We start from the raw sequence: 16,300 nt of genomic DNA on the forward strand, positions 1-16,300 counted from the left end.
GGTTCATTTGTACATTCTATATGTCTATTCAAGTACAGATCCTCTTCCCATGTAAAATGTTACTGAGGGTTCCGCAGACCTCCCTTGCTATATGGTCGGTATTTTTGAGATATGTATATAATATGTGTTTGTATACATATAGTAACACTAATCTTAATTTATCCATTCCCCCCACCTTTCCTTTTAGATGAGCATAGTTTGTTTTCTAAGTCTGTGAGTGTCTTTCTCTGTGGAAATATGTTCCTTTGTGTCAGTTATTAGATAACGCCTATAAGTGATATCATAGAATATAGGTCTTTTGCTTTCCGACTTACCTCATGTTTCATGATTATCTCCAGACTCATTTGTGGCGCCTCAGAGAGCAATGGTTCATTGTTTTCCATGGCTAATATTCTATTGTGTACATGGACCACTTGTTCTTTATCCATTCACCTCTTGTTGGACATTTTGATGCTTCACTGTCTTGGCTATTGTGAATAAGGCTGCACTGCAGCTTTTGCGGCCTGTGTCTTCTCGATTCTTGTCTTCTCAGGTGAGAGGTCCATTGGTGCGCTTGCTGGATTGAATGGTACCTCCCTTTTTACTTTTAAACACAGCTCCTTTCTTTTCTCATTATTGGCTCTTACCCATTTACGTCTCACCAGACGGTAGAGGGTACACAGTTCTCTAAAACCCCTTCAGCATTTATTGTTTGTAGACTTTTTGCTGATGGTCAGTCGACTGGTGTAAGTTGAAACTGTTTGTAGATTAGATTGCATGGGTCTAACACTCCCTGAGGTTGAGCTTTAATCCATTTTCCTTTTTTTTAAAAAGAGCGTGAATAAAACTTAACTCTTCATACTCTCTTCTTGAAACATTTGCCTGTTTTAAATTTTTTGGTCCACTCCTTACTTCAGCACAATTTTTTAGGGCAGGTGACCTTTACAGCCCTGAGTCCTTGGGAATGTTAAGTGACCATTAGCTGCGACTTTAAAGCTGCTTTTGCAGGAAACGGCCACAAGGTGGCAGCATTTCTCCTTTACCAAATTTGGTTACTAGGGAAACAGAGGCTTAATGGAAGTGGTGTTCTAGGTTGTAAATCTGAATGGAATGTGCCAGGAAAAAGCCCTTTAAGTTTATGTCTCATTACTTCTTGTTCATATTTGTAATTTACTTTTTATTTTTTATCCCAGCAAATTTGATTACAATGGTTTGTTTGTTCTAGGTGTGCAAGATGTGGTTCTTTCACACATATACGTTTATCTATTCTTCCTCGCATCCTTTTCCCATGTAGCTTATGACACAATGTTGAGTAGTCTTCTCCTGGTTTTCTGTATGTCTTTGCTGGTTATATATTTCACATGGTTTGTATATCTCTCTTAAGCACAATATGGTAATATATGCAATCCTCATCCCTTTCTATTTGGTGAACCATAAGTTTTTTAATGAATCTGTGATTGCCTTTCTCTGTGGAAATATCTTCATTGGTATCAATTTTTAAGTAACTCCTTAAAGTAATACGATAGGATATGTGTCTTTTGCTTTCTCACTTACTACAGGTGGCGTGATTACATCTAGACTCATCTATGGTGCTGCAAATGGCATTGTTTCATTTTTTTCACTAGCGAATATTCCATCTGTACATGGAGGAGTTCTTCTTTGTCCACCCATCTGTTGGTAGACTTTTTGGTTACTTCCATATCTTGGCTATTGTAATACTGTGCAATGCAGATTTGCCTGCCTGTGTCGTTCCAATTCTCTCTTCTTAGATTTTAGGTGGAGGAGTGGGCCTGCTGGATCATACGGTAGCTCAATGTTTACCTTTTTAAGGCACCTCCATTCTGTTCTCGTTCGTGGCCCTTTCCATGTTACGTCCCCCTTGAATTTGAGGGTATGCATTTCTCTACAACACCTTCAGCATTTATTGTTTGTAGTTTTCTTGCTGATGGTTATTCTGACAAGTGTGATCTGATACCTCTTTGTGGCTGAATTCGCACGTGCCTCATAATCCACTGAAATTGAGCTTGCAGACATGTCCTTTTTATTTTTCAAGCTGTGATTACCCCTTAGTTCTTCAAAGTGTTCTCTTAAAGTATGTGTCACATTTTGAAATGTTTTGGCCATTACCTCCCTCCAGACATTTTGAGGGCAGGTTTCATTTACAGTTCTGCCGTACTTGTTCCTATGAAATGACCATTAGCACAGGCTTTAAAGCTGTTTTTGCAGGTAACTGCCAGAGGGCGGCAGACTTTCTATGTCCCCCACCCTGGTAACTAGGGAAAAGCCCTTGCGGCCTGTGGTGTTTCTCGGTTATAAATTAGGGTGGAGTGTGCCCGGACAAACCCACACAAGCTGATGTCTCCTTACTTTTGTTGGAGTTTTACATTTAATTTTTATTTTTTATTGGAGTAATTTTCCACTGTGTACGTGGACCACTTCTACTTTGTGCATTCCTCGGTTGATGGACATTTTCATTGCTTCCAAGTCTTGGCTATGGTAAATATTGTTGGAGTGAAGGATTGCCAGCCTGTGACTTTTTGATTCTCATTTTCTCAGGTGATAGGCCCAGCAGTGGGTGTGATTGATTGACTGGTAGCACAGTGTTTCCCTTTTCAAAGCACCTTCTTTGTGTTTTCATTAGTGGCTCTTACCTCGTCCCCCTTAGAATCCAGGGTACGCATTTCTCCACAATCGCTTCAGCATTTACTGTTTGCAATATTTATGCTAATGGCTCTTCTGGCTGTTGTGAGCTGATAGGTTTTTGTAATTCGGGTTTGCATGTCTTTGAAAATTCGTAAAACTCATCATTTTTCTCCACCGTTTTCTTTTCTGTTAAAAAAAAGGAAACAATTGGGAGTACAATAGAACTCTTGAAATTGTGTTCTTGGAAGGTTGCCCTGTTTTGAAATTTTTGGTCGATTTTCCACCCCAGAATTTGTTTAGAAAGCAGGTGTCTTTTACCGAACTGCAAGTTTGGTGAATATTTAGTGACCTTTAGCAATGGGTTTAAAGCTGCTGTTGTGGGAAGTGGCCTCAAGCAGGCAGCATATCTCCATTCCCATATCTGGGTACTAGGGCAGCAGAGCCTTTCTGGAAGTCGTGTTCCTAGTTTGTAAATTACATTGGAATGTGCATGGAGAAAGCCCCATAAGTTTATGTCTCATTATTTCTTCTTGGTTTTAATTTTTTTTTTAATTGGGGTAAAGCTTAGAATATTGTTTGTCCTAGGTGTACACAATCTGGTTCGTTTGTACATTCTATATGTCTATTCAAGTACAGATCCTCTTCCCATGTAAAACGTTACTGAGGGTTCCGCAGACCTCCTTTGCTATATGGTTGGTCTTTTTGAGATATGTATATAATATGTGTTTGTATACATATAGTAACACTAATCTTAATTGATCCATTCCCCCCACCTTTCCTTTTAGATGAGCATAGTTTGTTTTCTAAGTCTGTGAGTGTCTTTCTCTGTGGAAATATGTTCCTTTGTGTCCGTTATTAGATAACGCCTATAAGTGATATCATAGAATATAGGTCTTTTGCTTTCCGACTTACCTCATGTTTCGTGATTATCTCCAGACTCATTTGTAGTGCCTCAGAGAGCAGTGGCTCATTGTTTTCCATGGCTATTATTCCATTGTGTACATGGACCACTTCTTCTTTATCCATTCACCTGTTGTTGGACATTTTGATTGCTCCACTGTCTTGGCTATTGTGAATAAGGCTGCACTGCAGCTTTTGCGGCCTGTGTCTTCTCGATTCTTGTCTTCTCAGGTGAGAGATCCAATGGTGCGCCTGCTGTATTGAATGGTACCTGCAGTTTTACTTTTAAACACAGCTCCTTTCTGTTCTCATTATTGGCTGTTACCCCTTAACGTCTCACCAGCAGGTAGAGTGTACACAGTTCTCTAAAACCCCTTCAGCATTTATTGTTTGTAGACTTTCTGCTGATGGTAAGTCAACTGGTTTAAGTTGAAACTTTTTGGAGATTAGATTGCATGGGTCTAACCCTCCCTGAGGTTGAGCTTTTATCCATTTTCCTTTTTTTAAAAGAGCGTGAGTAAAACTTAACTCTTCATACTCTCTTCTTGAAACATTTGCCTGTTTTGAATTTTTTTGTCCATTCCCTCCTTCAGCACAATTTTTTAGGGCAGGTGTCCTTTACAGCCCTGAGTCCTTGGGAATGTTAAGTGACCATTAGCTGTGAGTTTAAAGCTTTTCTTGCAGGAAACGGAAACAAGGTGGCAGCATTTCCCCTTTACCAAATTTGGTTCCTAGGGAAACAGAGCCTTAATGGAAGTGGTGTTCTAGGTTGTAAATTAAAATGGAATGTGCGAGGGAAAAGCCCTTTAAGTTTATGTCTCATTACTTCTTGTTCATATTTGTAATTTACTTTTTATTTTTTATCCCAGCAAATTTGATTACAATGGTTTGTTTGTTCTAGGTGAGCAAGATGTGGTTCTTTCACACATATACATGTATCTATTCTTCCTCGCATCCTTTTCCCATGTAGGTTATGACACAATGTTGAGTAGTCTTCTCCTGGTCTTCCGTACGTCTTTGGTGATTATATATTTCGCATGGTTTGTATATCTCTGTTAACCCCAATACGGTAATGTATCCACTCCTCATCCCTTTCTATTTGGTGAACCATAAGTTTTTTAATGAATCTGTGATTGCCTTTCTCTGTGGAAATATCTTCATTGGTATCAATTTTTAAGTAACTCCTAAAAGTGATATGATAGGATATGTGTCTTTTGCTTTCTCACTTACTACAGGTGGCGTGATTAGGTCTAGACTCATCTATGGTGCTGCAAATGGCATTGTTTCATTTTTTTCACTAGCGAATATTGCATCTGTACATGGAGGAGTTCTTCTTTGTCCACCCATCTGTTGGTGGACTTTTTGGTTACTTCCATATCTTGGCTATTGTAATACTGTGCCATGCAGATTTGCCTGCCTGTGTCTTCCAATTCTCTCTTCTTAGATTATAGGTGGAGGAGTGGGCCTGCTGGATCATATGGTAACTCAATGTTTACCTTTTTAAGGCACCTCCATTCTGTTCTCGTTCGTGGCCCTTTCCAACTTACGTCCCACTTGAAGTTGAGGGTATGCATTTCTCCACAACACCTTCCGCATTTATTGTTTGTAGTTTGCTTGCTGATGGTTATTCTGACAATTGTGAGCTGATACCTCTTTGTGGTTGAATTTGCACGTGCCTCATAATCCGTTGAAATTGAGCTTGAAGGCATGTCCTTTTTATTTTTCAAGCTGTGATTACCCCTTAGTTCTTCAAAGTGTTCTCTTAAAGTATGTGTCACATTTTGAAATGTTTTGGCCATTACCTCCCTCAAGACATTTTGAGGGCAGGTTTCATTTACAGTTCTGCAGTACTTGTTCCTATGAAATGACCATTAGCACAGGCTTTAAAGCTGCTTTTGCAGGTAACTGCCAGAGGGCGGCAGCCTTTCTATGTTCCCCACCCTGGTAACTAGGGAAAAGCCCTTGCGGCCTGTGGTGTTTCTCGGTTATAAATTAGAGTGGAGTGTGCCCGGACAAACCCACACAAGCTGATGTCTCCTTACTTTTGTTGGAGTTTTACATTTAATTTTTATTTTTTATTGGAGTAATTTTCCACTGTGTACGTGGACCACTTCTACTTTGTGCATTCCTCGGTTGATGGACATTTTCATTGCTTCCAAGTGTTGGCTATGGTAAATATTGTTGGAGTGCAGGATTGCCAGCCTGTGACTTTTTCATTCTCATTTTCTCAGGTGATAGGCCCAAAAGTGGGTGTGATTGACTGACTGGTAGCACCGTGTTTCCCTTTTCAAAGCACCTTCTTTGTGTTTTCATTAGTGGCACTTACCAGGTCCCCCTTAGAATCGAGTGTACACATTTCTCCACAATCGCTTCAGCATTTATTGTTTGCAGCATTTATGCTAATGGCCCTACTGGCTGCTGTGAGCTGATAGGGTTTTAAAATTTGTGTTTGCATGTCTTTGAAAATTCGTAAAACTCATCGTTTTTCTCCGCCGTTTTCTTTTCTGTTAAAAAAAGGAAACAATTGGGAGTACAATATTACTCTTGATATTGTCTTCTTGGAAGGTTGCTCGCTTTTGAATTTTTTGGTCCATTTTCCACCTCAGACTTTTTTAGAAAGCAGGTGTCATTTAGTGAACTGCAAGTTTGATGAATATTTAGTGTACTTTAGCTATAGTTTTAAAGCTCCTGTTGTGGGAAGTGGCCTGAAACAGGCAGCATTTCTCTATTCCCAACTCTGGGTACTAGGGCAGCAGAGTCTTTCTGGAAGTCGTGTTCCTAGGTTGTAAATTACATTGGAATATGCATGGAGAAACACCCTTTAGTTTATGTCTCATTATTTCTTCTTGGTTTTAATTTTTTTTTTTAATTGGGGTAAAGCTTAGAATATTGTTTGTCCTAGGTGTACACAATCTGGTTCATTTGTACATTCTATATGTCTATTCAAGTACAGATCCTCTTCCCATGTAAAATGTTACTGAGGGTTCCGCAGACCTCCCTTGCTATATGGTCGGTATTTTTGAGATATGTATATAATATGTGTTTGTATACATATAGTAACACTAATCTTAATTTATCCATTCCCCCCACCTTTCCTTTTAGATGAGCATAGTTTGTTTTCTAAGTCTGTGAGTGTCTTTCTCTGTGGAAATATGTTCCTTTGTGTCAGTTATTAGATAACGCCTATAAGTGATATCATAGAATATAGGTCTTTTGCTTTCCGACTTACCTCATGTTTCATGATTATCTCCAGACTCATTTGTGGCGCCTCAGAGAGCAATGGTTCATTGTTTTCCATGGCTAATATTCTATTGTGTACATGGACCACTTGTTCTTTATCCATTCACCTCTTGTTGGACATTTTGATGCTTCACTGTCTTGGCTATTGTGAATAAGGCTGCACTGCAACTTTTGCGGCCTGTGTCTTCTCGATTCTTGTCTTCTCAGGTGAGAGGTCCATTGGTGCGCTTGCTGGATTGAATGGTACCTCCCTTTTTACTTTTAAACACAGCTCCTTTCTTTTCTCATTATTGGCTCTTACCCATTTACGTCTCACCAGACGGTAGAGGGTACACAGTTCTCTAAAACCCCTTCAGCATTTATTGTTTGTAGACTTTTTGCTGATGGTCAGTCGACTGGTGTAAGTTGAAACTGTTTGTAGATTAGATTGCATGGGTCTAACACTCCCTGAGGTTGAGCTTTTATCCATTTTCCTTTTTTTTAAAAAGAGCGTGAATAAAACTTAACTCTTCATACTCTCTTCTTGAAACATTTGCCTGTTTTAAATTTTTTGGTCCACTCCTTACTTCAGCACAATTTTTTAGGGCAGGTGACCTTTACAGCCCTGAGTCCTTGGGAATGTTAAGTGACCATTAGCTGTGACTTTAAAGCTGCTTTTGCAGGAAACGGCCACAAGGTGGCAGCATTTCTCCTTTACCAAATTTGGTTACTAGGGAAACAGAGGCTTAATGGAAGTGGTGTTCTAGGTTGTAAATCTGAATGGAATGTGCCAGGAAAAAGCCCTTTAAGTTTATGTCTCATTACTTCTTGTTCATATTTGTAATTTACTTTTTATTTTTTATCCCAGCAAATTTGATTACAATGGTTTGTTTGTTCTAGGTGTGCAAGATGTGGTTCTTTCACACATATACGTTTATCTATTCTTCCTCGCATCCTTTTCCCATGTAGCTTATGACACAATGTTGAGTAGTCTTCTCCTGGTTTTCTGTACGTCTTTGCTGGTTATATATTTCACATGGTTTGTATATCTCTCTTAAGCACAATATGGTAATGTATCCAATCCTCATCCCTTTCTATTTGGTGAAGCATAAGTTTTTTAATGAATCTGTGATTGCCTTTCTCTGTGGAAATATCTTCATTGGTATCAATTTTTAAGTAACTCCTTAAAGTAATACGATAGGATATGTGTCTTTTGCTTTCTCACTTACTACAGGTGGCGTGATTACATCTAGACTCATCTATGGTGCTGCAAATGGCATTGTTTCATTTTTTTCACTAGCGAATATTCCATCTGTACATGGAGGAGTTCTTCTTTGTCCACCCATATGTTGGTAGACTTTTTGGTTACTTCCATATCTTGGCTATTGTAATACTGTGCAATGCAGATTTGCCTGCCTGTGTCGTTCCAATTCTCTCTTCTTAGATTTTAGGTGGAGGAGTGGGCCTGCTGGATCATACGGTATCTCAATGTTTACCTTTTTAAGGCACCTCCATTCTGTTCTAGTTCGTGGCCCTTTCCATGTTATGTCCCCCTTGAATTTGAGGGTATGCATTTCTCTACAACACCTTCAGCATTTATTGTTTGTAGTTTTCTTGCTGATGGTTATTCTGACAAGTGTGATCTGATGCCTCTTTGTGGCTGAATTCGCACGTGCCTCATAATCCACTGAAATTGAGCTTGCAGACATGTCCTTTTTATTTTTCAAGCTGTGATTACCCCTTAGTTCTTCAAAGTGTTCTCTTAAAGTATGTGTCACATTTTGAAATGTTTTGGCCATTACCTCCCTCCAGACATTTTGAGGGCAGGTTTCATTTACAGTTCTGCCGTACTTGTTCCTATGAAATGACCATTAGCACAGGCTTTAAAGCTGCTTTTGCAGGTAACTGCCAGAGGGCGGCAGACTTTCTATGTCCCCCACCCTGGTAACTAGGGAAAAGCCCTTGCGGCCTGTGGTGTTTCTCGGTTATAAATTAGAGTGGAGTGTGCCCGGACAAACCCACACAAGCTGATGTCTCCTTACTTTTGTTGGAGTTTTACATTTAATTTTTATTTTTTATTGGAGTAATTTTCCACTGTGTACGTGGACCACTTCTACTTTGTGCATTCCTCGGTTGATGGACATTTTCATTGCTTCCAAGTCTTGGCTATGGTAAATATTGTTGGAGTGCAGGATTGCCAGCCTGTGACATTTTGATTCTCATTTTCTCAGGTGATAGGCCCAAAAGTGGGTGTGATTGACTGACTGGTAGCACCGTGTTTCCCTTTTCAAAGCACCTTCTTTGTGTTTTCATTAGTGGCACTTACCAGGTCCCCCTTAGAATCGAGTGTACACATTTCTCCACAATCGCTTCAGCATTTATTGTTTGCAGCATTTATGCTAATGGCCCTACTGGCTGCTGTGAGCTGATAGGGTTTTAAAATTTGTGTTTGCATGTCTTTGAAAATTCGTAAAACTCATCGTTTTTCTCCGCCGTTTTCTTTTCTGTTAAAAAAAGGAAACAATTGGGAGTACAATATTACTCTTGATATTGTCTTCTTGGAAGGTTGCTCGCTTTTGAATTTTTTGGTCGATTTTCCACCTCAGACTTTTTTAGAAAGCAGGTGTCATTTAGTGAACTGCAAGTTTGATGAATATTTAGTGAACTTTCACAATAGTTTTAAAGCTCCTGTTGTGGGAAGTGGCCTGAAACAGGCAGCATTTCTCTATTCCCAAATCTGGGTACTAGGGCAGCAGAGTCTTTCTGGAAGTCGTGTTCCTAGGTTGTAAATTACATTGGAATATGCATGGAGAAACACCCTTTAGTTTATGTCTCATTATTTCTTCTTGGTTTTAATTTTTTTTTTTAATTGGGGTAAAGCTTAGAATATTGTTTGTCCTAGGTGTACACAATCTGGTTCATTTGTACATTCTATATGTCTATTCAAGTACAGATCCTCTTCCCATGTAAAATGTTACTGAGGGTTCCGCAGACCTCCCTTGCTATATGGTCGGTATTTTTGAGATATGTATATAATATGTGTTTGTATACATATAGTAACACGAATCTTAATTTATCCATTCCCCCCACCTTTCCTTTTAGATGAGCATAGTTTGTTTTCTAAGTCTGTGAGTGTCTTTCTCTGTGGAAATATGTTCCTTTGTGTCAGTTATTAGATAACGCCTATAAGTGATATCATAGAATATAGGTCTTTTGCTTTCCGACTTACCTCATGTTTCATGATTATCTCCAGACTCATTTGTGGCGCCTCAGAGAGCAATGGTTCATTGTTTTCCATGGCTAATAGTCTATTGTGTACATGGACCACTTGTTCTTTATCCATTCACCTCTTGTTGGACATTTTGATGCTTCACTGTCTTGGCTATTGTGAATAAGGCTGCACTGCAGCTTTTGCGGCCTGTGTCTTCTCGATTCTTGTCTTCTCAGGTGAGAGGTCCATTGGTGCGCTTGCTGGATTGAATGGTACCTCCCTTTTTACTTTTAAACACAGCTCCTTTCTTTTCTCATTATTGGCTCTTACCCATTTACGTCTCACCAGACGGTAGAGGGTACACAGTTCCCTAAAACCCCTTCAGCATTTATTGTTTGTAGACTTTTTGCTGATGGTCAGTCGACTGGTGTAAGTTGAAACTTTTTGTAGATTAGATTGCATGGGTCTAACACTCTCTGAGGTTGAGCTTTAATCCATTTTCCTTTTTTTTAAAAAGAGCGTGAATAAAACTTAACTCTTCATACTCTCTTCTTGAAACATTTGCCTGTTTTAAATTTTTTGGTCCACTCCTTACTTCAGCACAATTTTTTAGGGCAGGTGACCTTTACAGCCCTGAGTCCTTGGGAATGTTAAGTGACCATTAGCTGTGACTTTAAAGCTGCTTTTGCAGGAAACGGCCACAAGGTGGCAGCATTTCTCCTTTACCAAATTTGGTTACTAGGGAAACAGAGGCTTAATGGAAGTGGTGTTCTAGGTTGTAAATCTGAATGGAATGTGCCAGGAAAAAGCCCTTTAAGTTTATGTCTCATTACTTCTTGTTCATATTTGTAATTTACTTTTTATTTTTTATCCCAGCAAATTTGATTACAATGGTTTGTTTGTTCTAGGTGTGCAAGATGTGGTTCTTTCACACATATACGTTTATCTATTCTTCCTCGCATCCTTTTCCCATGTAGCTTATGACACAATGTTGAGTAGTCTTCTCCTGGTTTTCTGTACGTCTTTGCTGGTTATATATTTCACATGGTTTGTATATCTCTCTTAAGCACAATATGGTAATATATGCAATCCTCATCCCTTTCTATTTGGTGAACCATAAGTTTTTTAATGAATCTGTGATTGCCTTTCTCTGTGGAAATATCTTCATTGGTATCAATTTTTAAGTAACTCCTTAAAGTAATACGATAGGATATGTGTCTTTTGCTTTCTCACTTACTACAGGTGGCGTGATTACATCTAGACTCATCTATGGTGCTGCAAATGGCATTGTTTCATTTTTTTCACTAGCGAATATTCCATCTGTACATGGAGGAGTTCTTCTTTGTCCACCCATCTGTTGGTAGACTTTTTGGTTACTTCCATATCTTGGCTATTGTAATACTGTGCAATGCAGATTTGCCTGCCTGTGTCGTTCCAATTCTCTCTTCTTAGATTTTAGGTGGAGGAGTGGGCCTGCTGGATCATACGGTAGCTCAATGTTTACCTTTTTAAGGCACCTCCATTCTGTTCTCGTTCGTGGCCCTTTCCATGTTACGTCCCCCTTGAATTTGAGGGTATGCATTTCTCTACAACACCTTCAGCATTTATTGTTTGTAGTTTTCTTGCTGATGGTTATTCTGACAAGTGTGATCTGATACCTCTTTGTGGCTGAATTCGCACGTGCCTCATAATCCACTGAAATTGAGCTTGCAGACATGTCTTTTTTATTTTTCAAGCTGTGATTACCCCTTAGTTCTTCAAAGTGTTCTCTTAAAGTATGTGTCACATTTTGAAATGTTTTGGCCATTACCTCCCTCCAGACATTTTGAGGGCAGGTTTCATTTACAGTTCTGCCGTACTTGTTCCTATGAAATGACCATTAGCACAGGCTTTAAAGCTGTTTTTGCAGGTAACTGCCAGAGGGCGGCAGACTTTCTATGTCCCCCACCCTGGTAACTAGGGAAAAGCCCTTGCGGCCTGTGGTGTTTCTCGGTTATAAATTAGGGTGGAGTGTGCCCGGACAAACCCACACAAGCTGATGTCTCCTTACTTTTGTTGGAGTTTTACATTTAATTTTTATTTTTTATTGGAGTAATTTTCCACTGTGTACGTGGACCACTTCTACTTTGTGCATTCCTCGGTTGATGGACATTTTCATTGCTTCCAAGTCTTGGCTATGGTAAATATTGTTGGAGTGAAGGATTGCCAGCCTGTGACTTTTTGATTCTCATTTTCTCAGGTGATAGGCCCAGCAGTGGGTGTGATTGATTGACTGGTAGCACAGTGTTTCCCTTTTCAAAGCACCTTCTTTGTGTTTTCATTAGTGGCTCTTACCTCGTCCCCCTTAGAATCCAGGGTACGCATTTCTCCACAATCGCTTCAGCATTTACTGTTTGCAATATTTATGCTAATGGCTCTTCTGGCTGTTGTGAGCTGATAGGTTTTTGTAATTCGGGTTTGCATGTCTTTGAAAATTCGTAAAACTCATCATTTTTCTCCACCGTTTTCTTTTCTGTTAAAAAAAAGGAAACAATTGGGAGTACAATAGAACTCTTGAAATTGTGTTCTTGGAAGGTTGCCCTGTTTTGAAATTTTTGGTCGATTTTCCACCCCAGAATTTGTTTAGAAAGCAGGTGTCTTTTACCGAACTGCAAGTTTGGTGAATATTTAGTGACCTTTAGCAATGGGTTTAAAGCTGCTGTTGTGGGAAGTGGCCTCAAGCAGGCAGCATATCTCCATTCCCATATCTGGGTACTAGGGCAGCAGAGCCTTTCTGGAAGTCGTGTTCCTAGTTTGTAAATTACATTGGAATGTGCATGGAGAAAGCCCCATAAGTTTATGTCTCATTATTTCTTCTTGGTTTTAATTTTTTTTTTAATTGGGGTAAAGCTTAGAATATTGTTTGTCCTAGGTGTACACAATCTGGTTCGTTTGTACATTCTATATGTCTATTCAAGTACAGATCCTCTTCCCATGTAAAACGTTACTGAGGGTTCCGCAGACCTCCTTTGCTATATGGTTGGTCTTTTTGAGATATGTATATAATATGTGTTTGTATACATATAGTAACACTAATCTTAATTGATCCATTCCCCCCACCTTTCCTTTTAGATGAGCATAGTTTGTTTTCTAAGTCTGTGAGTGTCTTTCTCTGTGGAAATATGTTCCTTTGTGTCAGTTATTAGATAACGCCTATAAGTGATATCATAGAATATAGGTCTTTTGCTTTCCGACTTACCTCATGTTTCGTGATTATCTCCAGACTCATTTGTAGTGCCTCAGAGAGCAGTGGCTCATTGTTTTCCATGGCTATTATTCCATTGTGTACATGGACCACTTCTTCTTTATCCATTCACCTGTTGTTGGACATTTTGATTGCTCCACTGTCTTGGCTATTGTGAATAAGGCTGCACTGCAGCTTTTGCGGCCTGTGTCTTCTCGATTCTTGTCTTCTCAGGTGAGAGATCCAATGGTGCGCCTGCTGTATTGAATGGTACCTGCAGTTTTACTTTTAAACACAGCTCCTTTCTGTTCTCATTATTGGCTGTTACCCCTTAACGTCTCACCAGCAGGTAGAGTGTACACAGTTCTCTAAAACCCCTTCAGCATTTATTGTTTGTAGACTTTCTGCTGATGGTAAGTCAACTGGTTTAAGTTGAAACTTTTTGGAGATTAGATTGCATGGGTCTAACCCTCCCTGAGGTTGAGCTTTTATCCATTTTCCTTTTTTTAAAAGAGCGTGAGTAAAACTTAACTCTTCATACTCTCTTCTTGAAACATTTGCCTGTTTTGAATTTTTTGTCCATTCCCTCCTTCAGCACAATTTTTTAGGGCAGGTGTCCTTTACAGCCCTGAGTCCTTGGGAATGTTAAGTGACCATTAGCTGTGAGTTTAAAGCTTTTCTTGCAGGAAACGGAAACAAGGTGGCAGCATTTCCCCTTTACCAAATTTGGTTCCTAGGGAAACAGAGCCTTAATGGAAGTGGTGTTCTAGGTTGTAAATTAAAATGGAATGTGCCAGGGAAAAGCCCTTTAAGTTTATGTCTCATTACTTCTTGTTCATATTTGTAATTTACTTTTTATTTTTTATCCCAGCAAATTTGATTACAATGGTTTGTTTGTTCTAGGTGTGCAAGATGTGGTTCTTTCACACATATACATGTATCTATTCTTCCTCGCATCCTTTTCCCATGTAGGTTATGACACAATGTTGAGTAGTCTTCTCCTGGTCTTCCGTACGTCTTTGGTGATTATATATTTCGCATGGTTTGTATATCTCTGTTAACCCCAATACGGTAATGTATCCACTCCTCATCCCTTTCTATTTGGTGAACCATAAGTTTTTTAATGAATCTGTGATTGCCTTTCTCTGTGGAAATATCTTCATTGGTATCAATTTTTAAGTAACTCCTAAAAGTGATATGATAGGATATGTGTCTTTTGCTTTCTCACTTACTACAGGTGGCGTGATTAGGTCTAGACTCATCTATGGTGCTGCAAATGGCATTGTTTCATTTTTTTCACTAGCGAATATTGCATCTGTACATGGAGGAGTTCTTCTTTGTCCACCCATCTGTTGGTGGACTTTTTGGTTACTTCCATATCTTGGCTATTGTAATACTGTGCCATGCAGATTTGCCTGCCTGTGTCTTCCAATTCTCTCTTCTTAGATTATAGGTGGAGGAGTGGGCCTGCTGGATCATATGGTAACTCAATGTTTACCTTTTTAAGGCACCTCCATTCTGTTCTCGTTCGTGGCCCTTTCCAACTTACGTCCCACTTGAAGTTGAGGGTATGCATTTCTCCACAACACCTTCCGCATTTATTGTTTGTAGTTTGCTTGCTGATGGTTATTCTGACAATTGTGAGCTGATACCTCTTTGTGGTTGAATTTGCACGTGCCTCATAATCCGTTGAAATTGAGCTTGAAGGCATGTCCTTTTTATTTTTCAAGCTGTGATTACCCCTTAGTTCTTCAAAGTGTTCTCTTAAAGTATGTGTCACATTTTGAAATGTTTTGGCCATTACCTCCCTCAAGACATTTTGAGGGCAGGTTTCATTTACAGTTCTGCAGTACTTGTTCCTATGAAATGACCATTAGCACAGGCTTTAAAGCTGCTTTTGCAGGTAACTGCCAGAGGGCGGCAGCCTTTCTATGTTCCCCACCCTGGTAACTAGGGAAAAGCCCTTGCGGCCTGTGGTGTTTCTCGGTTATAAATTAGAGTGGAGTGTGCCCGGACAAACCCACACAAGCTGATGTCTCCTTACTTTTGTTGGAGTTTTACATTTAATTTTTATTTTTTATTGGAGTAATTTTCCACTGTGTACGTGGACCACTTCTACTTTGTGCATTCCTCGGTTGATGGACATTTTCATTGCTTCCAAGTGTTGGCTATGGTAAATATTGTTGGAGTGCAGGATTGCCAGCCTGTGACTTTTTCATTCTCATTTTCTCAGGTGATAGGCCCAAAAGTGGGTGTGATTGACTGACTGGTAGCACCGTGTTTCCCTTTTCAAAGCACCTTCTTTGTGTTTTCATTAGTGGCACTTACCAGGTCCCCCTTAGAATCGAGTGTACACATTTCTCCACAATCGCTTCAGCATTTATTGTTTGCAGCATTTATGCTAATGGCCCTACTGGCTGCTGTGAGCTGATAGGGTTTTAAAATTTGTGTTTGCATGTCTTTGAAAATTCGTAAAACTCATCGTTTTTCTCCGCCGTTTTCTTTTCTGTTAAAAAAAGGAAACAATTGGGAGTACAATATTACTCTTGATATTGTCTTCTTGGAAGGTTGCTCGCTTTTGAATTTTTTGGTCCATTTTCCACCTCAGACTTTTTTAGAAAGCAGGTGTCATTTAGTGAACTGCAAGTTTGATGAATATTTAGTGAACTTTAGCTATAGTTTTAAAGCTCCTGTTGTGGGAAGTGGCCTGAAACAGGCAGCATTTCTCTATTCCCAACTCTGGGTACTAGGGCAGCAGAGTCTTTCTGGAAGTCGTGTTCCTAGGTTGTAAATTACATTGGAATATGCATGGAGAAACACCCTTTAGTTTATGTCTCATTATTTCTTCTTGGTTTTAATTTTTTTTTTTAATTGGGGTAAAGCTTAGAATATTGTTTGTCCTAGGTGTACACAATCTGGTTCATTTGTACATTCTATATGTCTATTCAAGTACAGATCCTCTTCCCATGTAAAATGTTACTGAGGGTTCCGCAGACCTCCCTTGCTATATGGTCGGTATTTTTGAGATATGTATATAATATGTGTTTGTATACATATAGTAACACTAATCTTAATTTATCCATTCCCCCCACCTTTCCTTTTAGATGAGCATAGTTTGTTTTCTA

This window comes from Balaenoptera borealis, assembly GCF_965194805.1.
Source record: "Balaenoptera borealis genome assembly, chromosome: 2".
NCBI lineage: Eukaryota > Metazoa > Chordata > Mammalia > Artiodactyla > Balaenopteridae > Balaenoptera > Balaenoptera borealis.